The sequence below is a fragment of the Alosa pseudoharengus genome, unplaced genomic scaffold (assembly GCF_046254945.1).
Source record: "Alosa pseudoharengus isolate Yale_2024_CS ecotype anadromous, Long Island Sound unplaced genomic scaffold, YU_APseudo_1.1 YU_APseudo_1.1_scf_9, whole genome shotgun sequence".
Lineage (NCBI taxonomy): Eukaryota > Metazoa > Chordata > Actinopteri > Clupeiformes > Clupeidae > Alosa > Alosa pseudoharengus.
Window position 1 is genome coordinate 20,605,192 of NW_027468881.1, and position 13,931 is coordinate 20,619,122.

A 13,931-nucleotide genomic window follows, 5' to 3' on the forward strand; every position below is an offset into this window, starting at 1 on the left:
AGATGGAAAAATAATACTGTTTGGAGAGAGAGAGAGAGAGAGAGAGAGAGAGAGACCAAGATGGAGTGTCAGATCAAGAGTAAATCTGTGTCTGCAAGAGACCAACACACACACACACACACACACACACACACACACACACACACACACACACACACACACACCCACACACGCGCGCTCCAGAGCGGGGAAAGTGCCGTTACGCCATGGAGCTAGACCAAAAGACCAATGCGCTCGTTGTGAGATAATGAGATCATATGAGAGATAAGCCTTTGTCACGCACAAGTGTGGCTGTCTGTCTTGGGGCAATCTGCAGCTGAACAGCAAGGCACAGTACCGTTTCTCACAGAGTAACACACTGTCTGGCACCTGCGCAAGTGGGTAAACAAAACAAGTGAAATGCCCAGGGAAGTGAAAATACCAGAGAGGTAGAGAGTGAAAGACAGAGTCAGAGAGAGAGAGAATGAATGAGTCCATGAACACCTGAGTGGGTGGATAAGGAGAATGTGTCACGATGGAAGTGACTGAAGAGAGAGAGAGAGGGAAAGTGAGTGGATGTGTGCAGGAGGGGAGGAACAAGTGAATGAAGTGAGTAAGTGAATGAGTAAGCGGGTGAGCATGTTATCAATATTTTTAGTCTGATGGAGCTAGCATGTGTCTCTGCTTGTTTTACACATATGGTGTTTCACTGCACATTTCTGAGGCATCGGCGTTCTATTTAGAATACTAGATCTCTATGATAGGATAACATACAGCACTAGGATACAAGTAGAGCCTTGCAAATTTACAAGAAAACATGAAAGAAGAAAAAGCCGGCACACAAAATCTCATGTTCAGAGATGAGAGGAATTGAGAGAGAAAAGAAGATGGAGAGAGAAGAATGAGAGTGAGAAAAGAGGGAAAGAGAGAGAGGCAAGTAGAAAGACAGAACTAGCAGAAGGAGGGGTGTGTGTGTGTTTGTGCGTATGTGTGTTTGTGCGTGCGCGTGTGTGTGTGTGTGTGTGTGTGTGTGTGTGTGGTGTAAACCATGGGTGCTCCGTGATGGATGGAACTGAGTCCTGAAAAGCCACAGCTGCCTGACTCTTCCCAGAAAAAGCTCCGACAGGAACAGTGGCAGTATGTGGTTCAAGCATCTAGCGTCCTCTTACTATTTCAGACGCCGCATACTGCAAGTGCCGTCAGAATGTATGCCAGCCGAAAAACCCTCTGTTGCTGTTCATGTGTGACCATGTGTATGTGCAAAAGGCTGCCATGTGTGCTGTATATGCATTCTGTTTATATAGTTGCTGTGGTAATGTGTGATCATATATGTGTATATGGTGTCAGCTGTAAAAAAGTTTAAGATTGGGAGTGACCGCTTTTTTAAGCACAATGTCAGACAGAGGGAAAAAGGAGAGAGAAAAAGAGAGAAAGAGATCTGTGTGTGTGTGTGTGTGTGTGTGTGAGTGAGTGTTTGTATGTGTGCGTATGTGTATGTGCGTGTGTGTGCTTCTGTGTGTGTGTGTTTGTGTGTGTGCGTGTTTGTATTTTTTTTTTTTTCGACAGACACAGCAGATGGGTTAATGTGTGAACATCCCTGCATGCGGGATGTCTGCTTTCCGTCACTCTTTTTATCTGTCTGCTCGAGAGCATTAGTCCCTCTTTAGGCTTTGCTGCCAAAAACAGCACGCGTGGCTATGGTATGCGATATTTCCCAAAAGAGTCAATTGAGCTTGTGCCTGAGATTGTGGCCATTATCGTTTATATGTTACTTGGGGTGCGAGCCCCTGCCTTCAGGTCATAAAAAAAACACCAGCGTATGTCCAGTACAAGACACAGGTTAGCCAGGTTATCTCAAGTTTGTCTTCACGCACAGGTTTATGTACAAGACACAAAACATACACAAAGTGCAAAGTATTTTTTGTATAGTTGGTAAAAATTAAAATGAATCTAAATGATTATATATAGCTGTAAGGTTCACACAGCTATACAGGCATTTAAATGTGTTTGCTTATGTGTCTAGGCTTTCTAATTTGTCAACAAATGTTAACATACCACAAAGTCTCCAAATGCCCAGAGGACATAGAAACAATGGTTAACATCTGTCCTTCAAATAAACATTATTACGTTGGACCCTGAAGCATATAGCATAAGCTTAATTACATTTACAAGATAAATGTCACTGTTGCAGATTAAACTCTTTTCTGGGCTCTTCTAAAACGGATACAGCAAAAATAAAACTGATTCTTACGAACCGTTTTGATTAAGTTCCCGAGGGATTCACAACACAAACCCAAGTGTTTATAATTCTACAGTTTCCAACAATAAGAGCACATGTAACTCCCACAAATGAAGACCCCCTCAAAATGAATATATTACACAAATAAAACATACCAGCCCAAATTACATTGTGATTATTGCACCTTCTATGCATGTGTTTCACGAAAAAGTCTCAACATTCATAATCCCTAAAGTACCTTATATGTAAAATCACAGATATTCCCCTCTCTTCTGAGTGATCTTCAATTCAAAGCAATGAAACATAATTCCTCAGACCACTGATAGCCTTACAAACACAGAAGACTCTCAAAGTGTAAAGAAATCACACAACTCTTTCTAGTTCATTCCCAGTCCTATAATGTAGGTAGGCAACACTTGGGAATAAACTGGTGAGGTCCTGCATCTGGGGCCAAAAGGGATGTTTTAGTTTCTGTACACATAGATAACTATCTGGCTAGGCTGTTGAGCGGTACTGGGGATTTGTTGGGAGTGATAGTAGTCCTGTGAACTTGGCCTGATGTTATCTCTCGTCTCTTTCTCCTCTCCCCTCCCTGTTTCTCTCTCTCTTTCTTTTTTACCCCTCCTTCCTTCTAGCTCCCTACGTGTTTTGTTTTATGGGGTGAGTGGGGGTCCAAAGCACCCCCAGAGTTCAACAGTCATCCTGACTACTGTGCATGAAACACTAAAGGCCAAATAAATAACCCCTAACTCGCATGACACATGTGCTCGCACACACATACACTGTGCATCACGCAACTATGCAAAGTCTCTCTCTTGTGACAATGTGGATGGACACACACACACACACATACACACACACACACACATATACATACATACATACATACACAGGCAGACACACACACACATACACACACACACACACACACACACACACACACACACACACACACACACTCAACAGAGTTCTCAGGCTCTCAGTGGAGCAGTTTTTCTCACGCAGCACTTAAAACAAAATAAATAACAATATTCATGTTGCTCTAGAGCTAACATCCGCTCATATGTTAATCACTTGGGCAGCAACATCCAGCCCTGCACACATCCCAAAGGTAGCAAGGCCCAGTGAGCAGGATCAGGGATTTAGCAAAGTCTCCCCTGGTTATTAACTAGCGCTTGTCCTCTCCAAAGGCTGTTCCTCCCATCAGTCCAACTGATGCTCCTTTCTCATGATAATCAGGCTACTACCCACAGAGGTGCAAGGGATTGTGGGATGTTTTCAGAGGAAAACCCCCCTCAACGCACATGTATCCTCTCTCTCTCTCTCTCTCTCTCTCTCTCTCTCTCTCTCTCACACACACACACACACACCAGGCATGTAGTGTGCTGCCTTTTCAAAGAGCACATGGACAGATGTAGCATGAAAAGTGGTGCGACTTTTGTTTGACGGTGATAAACGTTCTCACACATCACGCTGAGCTCGTCCTATCACCTCGCAGATTATGTCTGATTCATCTGAAAAGCGATGCAAATGTTCAGTTTGAAAGGAAATCCAGTAAAGAAAGTGTTTTGTTGTTTTGAATTTAGGTTGGAGTCTGAGAAGTTTTATGTTTAATTAATATAACCATATCTAGTAATTTAATGTGACAATTTAGTTTGAATAAATTCTATTTTAACTAGGAAACAAGCATTATATAGGCTAATGCATTCAATATAATGCTTGGCTTCAAGGTACTTTAGTGTATTTGTTTTCTTTCAAAAACATCACAATGTTTAAGCAGGTCTAAGTATACATGTCACTTCATCATTCCACTGGTATGCTTTATTTTCGAAGAGCACAATGATTTGAGAGATCTGAAAAGTGTCTCATGAGGTATGAACAAATTTAATTGCACTAGTCTTTCATCATATATTTTTCTATGAGAAGCTATGTAACGTGTGAACACGTCGCCCTACATACAAGTACCCACAGAAAATATACGTTTCAACTTGCAAGACACAGCAATGTAAATAACAAAGGCATTGTCTCGTGACGATCTCACTTCCATTTCCTTATTATGTAGCTCGAGGCAGTGGAAGTGGGCCTTGATGGAGCACGCCTGTGACAGATCCGAGGACGTGCTCTCTAACCTGCCCGCGCGTGGGCCTGTAAGGAAGTTTTGGTCAAGTTTTGCTTCCGTTCTGTTTTTGTGCATAGTTCAGACCAATTCAGTGAGTTTTAATGTTTACATAGAATAACTGGCTGCGGTTATGGCGTCGACACTGAGTTAGCGAATATGAATACAACAGTAGGCTATCAGTGAAGTGACATGCCTGCTTTACTCCTCAAAGAGACATGTGAAATAGTTCTTGTATTGTGTACATAACTAAAAAAGGCTAGGCTACCTTCTTTAGGGACAACCTCCTGAAGGTAGGCTATAGTGACGGCGTTGGAACATGTGCCTCCATATGGCCTGTAACAACCACAGGTGTTCTAGCTAGATATAACGTCAACGTTAACACTTTATACAGTTGTAGCAACACACGAGGGAGTTGACGTCCATTCAAAACCAAGAAACGTGTTCACATAGAGTCAACTTCTTGGGGGGCCTGTCTTTCCTTCTCTTTTGCAAGATTGATGTATCCAGAACAACAGTAGACATACACAGACGTGCCTATAGTGCAGGGGGCTAATAGTTTGATTTCTTGACAGTTGATCTCATTTAGTCTATAAACAAAACTTAGTTAAAGATAAGAGTTGATAAAGGAAGGTTCAATTCTGACACATCAGGCCTGGCACTGAGAACGAACAACTAGGCTACAGAAGTCTTCTCCGAGCCCAATGGTTAAAATGTAGGCTATGCCCTGCACGCTATATCTATAGAGACAGAACTTAACCATGACAACATGCCGTTGGCTACTGAACACATCTTAATCAATACAGCCTACAACAACTGCAGAAGCCTATAAAACAACCAGTGCTTCTACAGTTCAATGAAGACACCACTCCTACTTTTAGGGGTATCCTAAATGCCCAGAACCGTGCAGAAGCCCACACACACAAGGCAAAGGACACAAAGTCACATCGATGCACAATCCGCCCTGTAACATCCGATCACTGACAAACAAATGACGACTCGCCTGGCAGATAAACCATTACAGCATAGAAGAAACCTCGTAGACAAGACCAGCGAAAGACATTATTTGACAGTTTTACGTTTCTGACACGTTGTGTCGTAATGAGTTGATACATTTTAACACGGTGCACAAATCGATACATGTTGCATTGTAGTTGAACTTCCACAAACTTATTTGTTGCTTTATACGAAGTGTTTCAAGCACGAAGACGTTCCTCCAACTTCTATCTCTCCCTCGTTCTCTCTAACCGACTACAGAGACATGCTCCGAACCATAAATATTCAGAAATTACTTAAAATTCAGCTGTTTACTCAAAACGCACACAGAACATCAATCGACACAGCCGAAACCAGCAAGCACCCAATACATTTTGTTTACAACTAAAATCATTATTCTCTACAACATATTTATCGACAGAGCTTCGGAGGACCAGCCGATCACGTAATTAAAAATTAAATACCCGAAGCTTGTACACGCTTTCACAAAATAACCAAAAATAAATGACGTCCGATCCGAAGATAATAACATCACATTCTATGTCAGCGAGGTCTCGTAATCGGCATGGTATCGACATTTGAAGAAAATAAGCGCATTAATTATCAAGATCTTATTAAAAAAAACATGCACACATCAGAACGTGCAGCCACATTATGAGGACTTGCAGGAAAACGAGCAGTTACCCACCAAAAACTTTCCAGCACCGCATTAGTCAATTTCACAAGGAACCCCGGTAACATTCCATCACCGACTAGGCGCAAACCTACCGTGGGAGCCCCCACGCCACCTTTCCCGGTCTTTCTCCCCTCGATCTGTTGTTTTATTATTTTTTCCAATTTTTTCTATATTTTTTCTTTTTTCGGGGCCTGAGTGTGTCTCGCTCTCCTCAGGCTGCAGCAGCAGAGTTGTGGGGCGCGAGCATTGTGGGAGTGTGACGTCAGGCCACTTTCACAAACTTTTTTACTGGGGCTGGTAAACTGTTTTTTTCCGTTGTCGTTGACCGTACATTGAATATAATAATAAATAAATAATCTTCAGCTGTGGCGTCAAACATATTCCAATCGAAAAATCAACGGCCCAATATAACTTTTAAAATTACGTTTGGGTGACAGTGTCAACAGACGACGATAGCCTAACAACGAAATCTAAATTTAATTTAAACACAGATTAGATCGATGTAACTGATACCTGATGTTTCTTTTGAAGCGTGTGGAAATACATGTACGCTTATTGAGATATCACAATTTCAACCAGTTATGTGTTATGCATTATAACAGAAATAGCCTAGATTTGGCAATTTAATTGGGATGGCTCTTTGATTTGCAAATGTAAGACATATCTTACAGTTAGAAACTTTCTATTGCCTATGTAAGATTATTTTAGTTCTTTAGATTTTACATGTTAATTCATTGTCATATTCTTACAGTTTGGTAGGCTATTGTAGCGTGGTAACCAATTGATATAACAACTTCACAGGTTTCCTTAAAAATAAATAAATGAATCTATTTAGGCTAAGCACATGTAGCCTATGAGGTTAGAGTGTAACTTTAAATCATGTGAGAGTTTTCCTGTTAAAATCTAGGCAAATTGGTCATAGGAAAGCTAAGTGTAAGGGGGGGTAGGGGAGTGGGTTCCATGGAGGAGACACATCCACGTGAAGCTTGCTCAAAAATATACATATGCCAATACATGCATATTAAAGTATCAACAGCGTCTTATTTTCGTCACATATAACGCTCAAAAACGAAGGTTGGAATGCATAGCCTATACAACCCTTACAGGCTTCAGCAGAACACTGTAGATGGCAGGGTAGGTTGTAGGATCTTTACAATAACAACTTAATTGACAACACTCAGATGATTTCTTTTTTAACAAAATTGTTTGTATGGAATCAGCACAACTGAGCTTGACGTTCCCCCAGAGAAGCTCTAAGGGAATAGTCAGTGGTGTCCCACGTGCGATGCTCTGGTGGTCCCGTTTCACCTTGTGTTTTGGGGCGAAAGAATTACTTCCAGGGCATACCAACTCGTTTCCTCATCACCCCACCCCCCTCCCCGTTCTCATCCACATGCCTGCGACCCGCGGATGGGTGTGTGTGCGTGTGGGTGTGGGTGTTTGTGTGCGTGTGTGTGTGCTTGCGTGTGCGCGTGCGTGCGTCCGTGCGTGCGTGTGTGTGTGTGTGTGTGTGTGTGTGTGAGAAAGAGAGCGGGAGAGTAGGGGGTTGGGGAGCAAGGGTCTTCAATAAGCCCCTCGGCGTGTTCAATGCTTTGCTGCGAGAGCACGTTTCCAAGTTTTTTTCATGTCTAGAGAAATACCTCCGGATGGTCCGGTTACGCAAGGGTAGTTGCCTTTGCCTACTAATTCCAAAGCGTAATAGGATGGTAATCATATCATGAGATTTCAGATTTTTGGAATTAGTGAGTGTTTGAAAGCAATTCACAATAAGAGGACATCTATTCATCATGTGGACTAATAACATCAGGTAGTTTCTAACGAAATGTTTTTTTTGTTTGTTTTGCCTCAGAGGGTTGGTCAAGAGAATAGGTTTCTGTGCTCTTAAAAGTTATTTTTGATCTATTTGTTTTCGACAGATCAAATATTCGTTACATGATATTTCCCAGACAGGGGAGAAGTTGGATCAATTAAAATAGTTCTGCCATATTTTTTTCTGAGCCGCCTATTGCAACTGCGGGATACGCATGTGATAACCATTTCCACTGTGGACTTCAAAAACATCATTAATGCAATGCATTTCTAGATGTTCAAACATCAACTGTTTTTTTTCGTCTGAAAATATTTCGTAGCCCATTCTAAAGAAGAGTGAAACGGAAATGAGCTTTTTCAAAGTTGCTCATGGCATTTAGTTATAACAAATTAATCGCACCTTAAGACAACGCGTTTAATGTTTTATATAACACAGCTGAAATCATACACAAAGGCAGATGATTGCCAAATAAAACTCCAATGTCTCCCAATAATTTTTGTGCTTTTTCTCTTTGTTTTGCAATAATTTCTCTCACTTTGTTTTCAAGTCATTTGGATCAGCATGATTAGAATTGGATGACTTATCTATGTGATCTTTAGTAGTTTAGCAGTACTTTAGCAGTTCTGCAGTCCTGTAAGTTCCAGTTCCAAGCTCCCCCCCCCCCCCCCCTTTAAATTAGTTCTAATCACTCTTGGCCATTCCTTTTTATAGTGAAGAACAAGATAAAAGGGGAAACCACAATTTAAAGAGAAATATGAAGTCAGTTGTTTGCCTTTATCATCATAAGTCTTTATTTTTTTATTTTATTCATGCCCAACCTCCCCAGAAATCTTTTGATCAAATAAGGTGTTACATCCAGGACTTCATGCAAGCTGGACAACAAGGTGTTGTCTAATCAACAGTATAGAACATTTCTATTCAGAATAACATTTTTTCCCAACTAATCACTTCTAACAAAACTATAAATTAAAGGCAAAAGTTATGCTCTCTGTTCCTTTTGGTTGTTGATGTGTTTTTCTGTAGATTTATCTCTGTATCTCACCCATTGACTGTCAGGCTTTGTAGCATTAAAATGCTCTTGTGAACTGTTAGAAAACTGACAGAGAGTTTCATCACACACCAAACTATGAGGAGATATAAGAAAATGACACATATGAATTGTATCATCATATTATTGTTTTGTGTGTGTTTATTTACAGTATCTGGAAAGGACATGCTATGTCGAAGTGCCTTATATTCTTTCTTGAACCATATCTTGATATATGTGGCTAATCTCTCAGTGGCCATGTATAAATGTGACACATAATAATTAGCTTGCAGAGCTATTGTTCTACAGGGGGAAGTTAATGTTTGTAAAAATCTAAACCATTTTGCCTTTCATAGCAGGTATATGGAAACAGAACAACATGTGGAAACAGAGGGAGAGTCCCCTATATTATGATGCAGTATATTTGTTAATATTGCATTCCTGTATTGAAGGATTGTTTGTGATGTTTTTTTTTTCAGACACTTACTTATTAAGATGTACACTTATGGGACAGGCAAAAGGACAAGGTTAGGAGATGACACCTCATCATGTTTACAGTGTTTGGAAATGACTAACTGATGGCATGATGTCAACCTACTGATATTCCCTATGTTTGCTTACGAATGATGAATTTCTTAATGCTAACCAGTGGTCCTATGTGATGAATACATTGACTGCAAAGACATTTAATAAATCACTGTTATTCTCAAATGGTTGGCCATCAGTTCTCATCTCACCACCGTCCCACAATGTATGATTAAATTGTTAGCGCTACTTTCTCCATCTTAAACCAAGACCAAAGAATATTTAAATGTAACCACATTCTGAAAATGGGGAAACAATGTGCCAGCATGAAAGCGTGAGTCTTCTTTCATTATATGCTTGTTTATTTATTTGTTTCCTATTTTTTAGAGCACTGTGGTCAGACCATTTGGTCTGATTGCGGCGTAATGGTGGTCTGTTATTTGGAAGCTCCAGATTGATTTTAAAGTACCTCAATACCCGCTGAAATGTTGCACAGCACCGGAACTGCCCCATGCCTGCCTGTCTGGTTGCCTTACTGCCCTGCCCACCCCCTCTGCCCCAACCCAACCTCACTCGCCATCTCAGAAGCTTGTAAAAAAAAAAGCCATTAAGAACAAGAGCAGAGTGCGTTTCAAAGTTCTGCCCGTCCTCTATGACTCTCTGACCACTGCTTAATTAGGTCTGATTAACACTAGTAACTCCAGGCATCAGCTTTCGCCATTTTTGAGAACGAATACCATTATTTCAAAAAGTAGGAGAAGAAACATAGTAAACGCAGAGGAACAGGGAGGATGTTTTTAAATAACATAGACACATTTTGGTGGGCATTCTTGGAACATCTGCAGCTGTTTACATGGGCACAGCCAGTAGTCTAATCCCAAACAGTTTCCAGTGTCATCCCAGTTTACCTCTTCCTCTCTTTTCCCTCTCTCTCTATCTCTCCCTGTCACTTCGCTCCTCTCCATTACTTTTCTGTCTTTAAGCAGAACCCAACACTTGCAAAAGCCTGACCTGCCATTATAGAGAAAAAAAAGCCACGTAAGAGAGGCATCGATGACAACAATGGCAATTAGTCACAGAGATGATTTGTACACATCTGGACTGGATTTCCTTGCCACCAGAATGATGCAAAGGCAGAAAAAAAGCAAAGCGGAGGCTCCTTCTCTATACCAAGTACCAGACTGGTGGGGAATGGGCTGGGGCCATTTTACGTGTTTGGTTAAAAACAGATGGGACGTTTATGTTACCAGAGGTTGGTGATAAACAGCTTAGACGCACAGTGAAACCACCAAGCGAGTCATCATCAGCAACAGAGAGTGTGTGAAAGCAGAAGCATCCCTGGCTCCACGCATATACACCACTCACAACTCTGTCATTTCCCCCATGGCTTTCATTGGGGTTTTGTTATGTAAACGATGCAGAGTCTCATCAGGTTTGTACTTTTCCCATTTTGCCATCCATTTCCGGGTAAGGGTTTACTTGGTTTCCACTCTGTGGTTAAACCCCTTGCACAGGATGATGCTGAAACTGAAAATAACACAAAGGACATGTCTTAGTTTGGTCTCTCCCCATTCATGGGAAAAGATGTGGTCTCCAGAAATGAGCATCTGCAGTACCCGCTGATACTTGACATCTATTCTTGATAAAAGTAATTGTAACGTTAAACAAATAAACTGTAGATCTGTCAAGTAGATTCTTTTAAATTAGTTCTGCCTCTACCTTACCTCTGACTTCTACCTACTATTTCATCTATGTCAGTCATCCAAATGTTTTCCTCCTTCTCTCTAAGTATTCGGTTATGGTTAGGGTTATGGAATTCAGCAGATACTTTTGTCCAAAGCGACTTACAAAATAAAAAATTTCTCAGCTTTAACAGAGATTTTATCGCCAACCAAACAGGTAAATTGTGACCATTTTCAAACCCAAGATCATATATTATATCATATGTTATAGATCATATATTTAAAGCAAAGGAGTTGTCAAGTATATTGGAAATATGCAGGCGATAACCTTGACTCAACTTGTCTACAATGTCTACACTGACTGCCAAGAAAGAATACAAGAGAAATGGCAGAAGCACCATTGCAGTAATTGTTCAATGGTCCCTAATTTAAATGCTGGGCAAAGTGCAAAGTCTAAAGTCAAACTAAAGCTTGCTTAATTACTACACAACTTCTATTTGCAAATGTAATACCATGAGAAAGATCCTAAGCATAAACAGCAGTGGGTCTCATGCCACATGATTCTGTAAGTTCATGCATGAGAACTTTGCTCATAGACTGAATACACTTTGCCCATTAGGACCCAATGTAGGATTTCTTCTTTTCATAAATTTTCAATGCACCGGGTACCTGTTTAGTGCTAAGAGGTTACCAAATGTGTTAAAAACTGACAAAAAGGGGTCATGTTCTGATTGTGATGTTCCTGGTCGGAACAAGGGAGCTACATAGTACTATACCAGGCATTCTGGGGGTGTGTCTATATCAACAGAGATACAATTCTGCCTGATATGAGTCCACAAATCATCAAAAGAAGTGAAGCAATTATTTTAAGGTAAATTAACTACATTGTGTTGTTTTAAAATTCCTATCTGCTGGTGTAAAAAAAAAATGAAAATAAAAAATGAAGCAGAACAAATAGACAAATCACCACAATTTAGCAAAGGGTTGTTCTTATTGGCATGGTAGCAGAGTGTCTGGGTGACACCCCATGTGCAAGTTAAAGATATGTGAGCATGTGTGCAATGGCAATTTTTGCAAGCTTTGCATATAAGAGAGCAGAAAGGTATAGGGAGGGTCAGGGAGTAGACCGACAGAGATGGGAGTGAGGACTGTTCACAGGGCTGTAGCCCAGTAGCTAGTCAGTGCTCACTGGTATCACACACAGGGTGCTCTAAATTCCGAATCTGTACTGGACTGATAAGGTGCATGGGTGGACCTGGTGTTTCCCCTTAAACTCATCGACGTCACAACCTTCACATGGTCTGCTGCCAAAGATTATAGATTAGTTATAGGAGAAGTTGCAAAAGTTTTTTTAATTGCATTTTTACATTTTTAAAGCCTAAACCACGCTGGATATAGATCTGTTGTCTGAAAGAATGTTTTTGAGGAGGCTGTTCGATTGATTGATGTATTCACCTTTCATTCATAACCACATAAGGAATTTCTTTGTCAAAAGTTAATTTATGTTATAGGCCTATATTTATCTATGCTATATTTATTAGTTTTACTCTAACCATGGCCCATAAATGTAGTGCACTTTTACCATGGATTTAGGTTTGAATGGGACCCAATGTATCCAGCATTCACAGGAATCTTTGGATGAAAGATCATCCACCTCCAACTCAAGTTATAAGACAGTCTTTTCAGCTGTGTTAATCATAGTTTGTCCTGACTCCTGAGAAGTCCTAAAGTTCTTTTCTAATCAGCTCCTGCAGTATTAAACCGCTGAAGTAGAACCAAAATGTTGCGCTGCATCAGGTCTCTCTCGGATCTGGATCTGCGGCTCTGTATCTATTGCCGCACATATATATCGGCTTATATCGTATCACATGCACTGTGCTCTGACAATTAATATGTTTTTGCCTTCTTCTTCAGCCATCTGCATAGGGTAAGGTTAATGTTACATATAATTTCCTTGGATAAAACCATCTCACAAATGGATAAATGTGATCGGAATAATGGATCATGGACAAAGAGAGACTGAAATTGAGATATGGTAGCAGTGATAAGAGGGATTATTTGCATGCTAACACTTTAGGGGTTAAGAGCAATTTATTTTATTTTATTCAATGTGCAGTAATTGTATGTCTGCTTTTGAAACACTTTGATAAGATTTAAAGAAAATTCTTCTCTCTTTTCGCAAGTTCAACAGAAAGCAAAGGCTTGAAGTAGAAACCTGGTGTGTTTTTAACTTCTGTCATGCCCTTTAAGGGATCTGATTCAGTCTCCCACCTGAAGGAAGTTTCAGAACTGCAGTGAGAGAGTTGAGCGGTGCTTTGCATTGTTATCACTGCTGTCATCTCTAACAATGAAAAACTGTGTGTGCGAGACTCTGAGCGTGGGGGATGGGACAGAACAAGAGAGGAAAAGAAGGAATGAAAGCAAAGAAGGAGGCAGACAGAAGAAGAAAGAAAGAGAGAGAAGAAACAAAGAAAGCAAGAAATGGAGGGAAACGAAAAGAGAAATGAAATGAAAAGCAAAACAAGTAAAGAAAAATGCTGCAGGATGTGTTGACTGAAGAGTGGGTGTGGGCTTTGAACCTTCTCTCTTCTTTGCAAGACTGAGAGACAGAAAAAAAAATCTATAACAGTCAGCCAACCAAAGCCTTCCAACCATTCAACTCCACAACCTGGTAGCAATTGACCAGGCCTCATTCCGATGAGGAATTAACCTACTTCATAAAGTATTCAGCACACTCACACATGTGTCATCAGGTTTCATTCTGAAAAGTCACAAAGTATGTGTCGACGCTTGTACATATGTGTGTATGTTCCTATGCATGTGTACTTCTACTGAAACATGAATGATTGATATACAGTATGCATTGTTCACCTCTAATTTC

At 40.5% G+C, this 13,931-nt stretch overlaps 1 protein-coding gene across 2 annotated transcripts in view; it reads right to left on the reverse strand.

The window, feature by feature from the left end:
* The window catches only part of plagl2 (pleiomorphic adenoma gene-like 2), a 30,780-nt gene extending 24,532 nt beyond the window's left edge, over nt 1-6,248 (reverse strand). The window contains exon 1 of one of the 2 annotated variants that reach the window (XM_076276210.1): nt 6,099-6,248. The gene's annotated coding sequence lies outside the window, so the exon portion shown is untranslated. Of the gene's footprint in view, nt 1-6,018 lie in introns of both variants that reach the window. The other variant, XM_076276209.1, reaches the window with a different exon arrangement.
* Nucleotides 6,249-13,931: the final 7,683 nt, after the last annotated feature.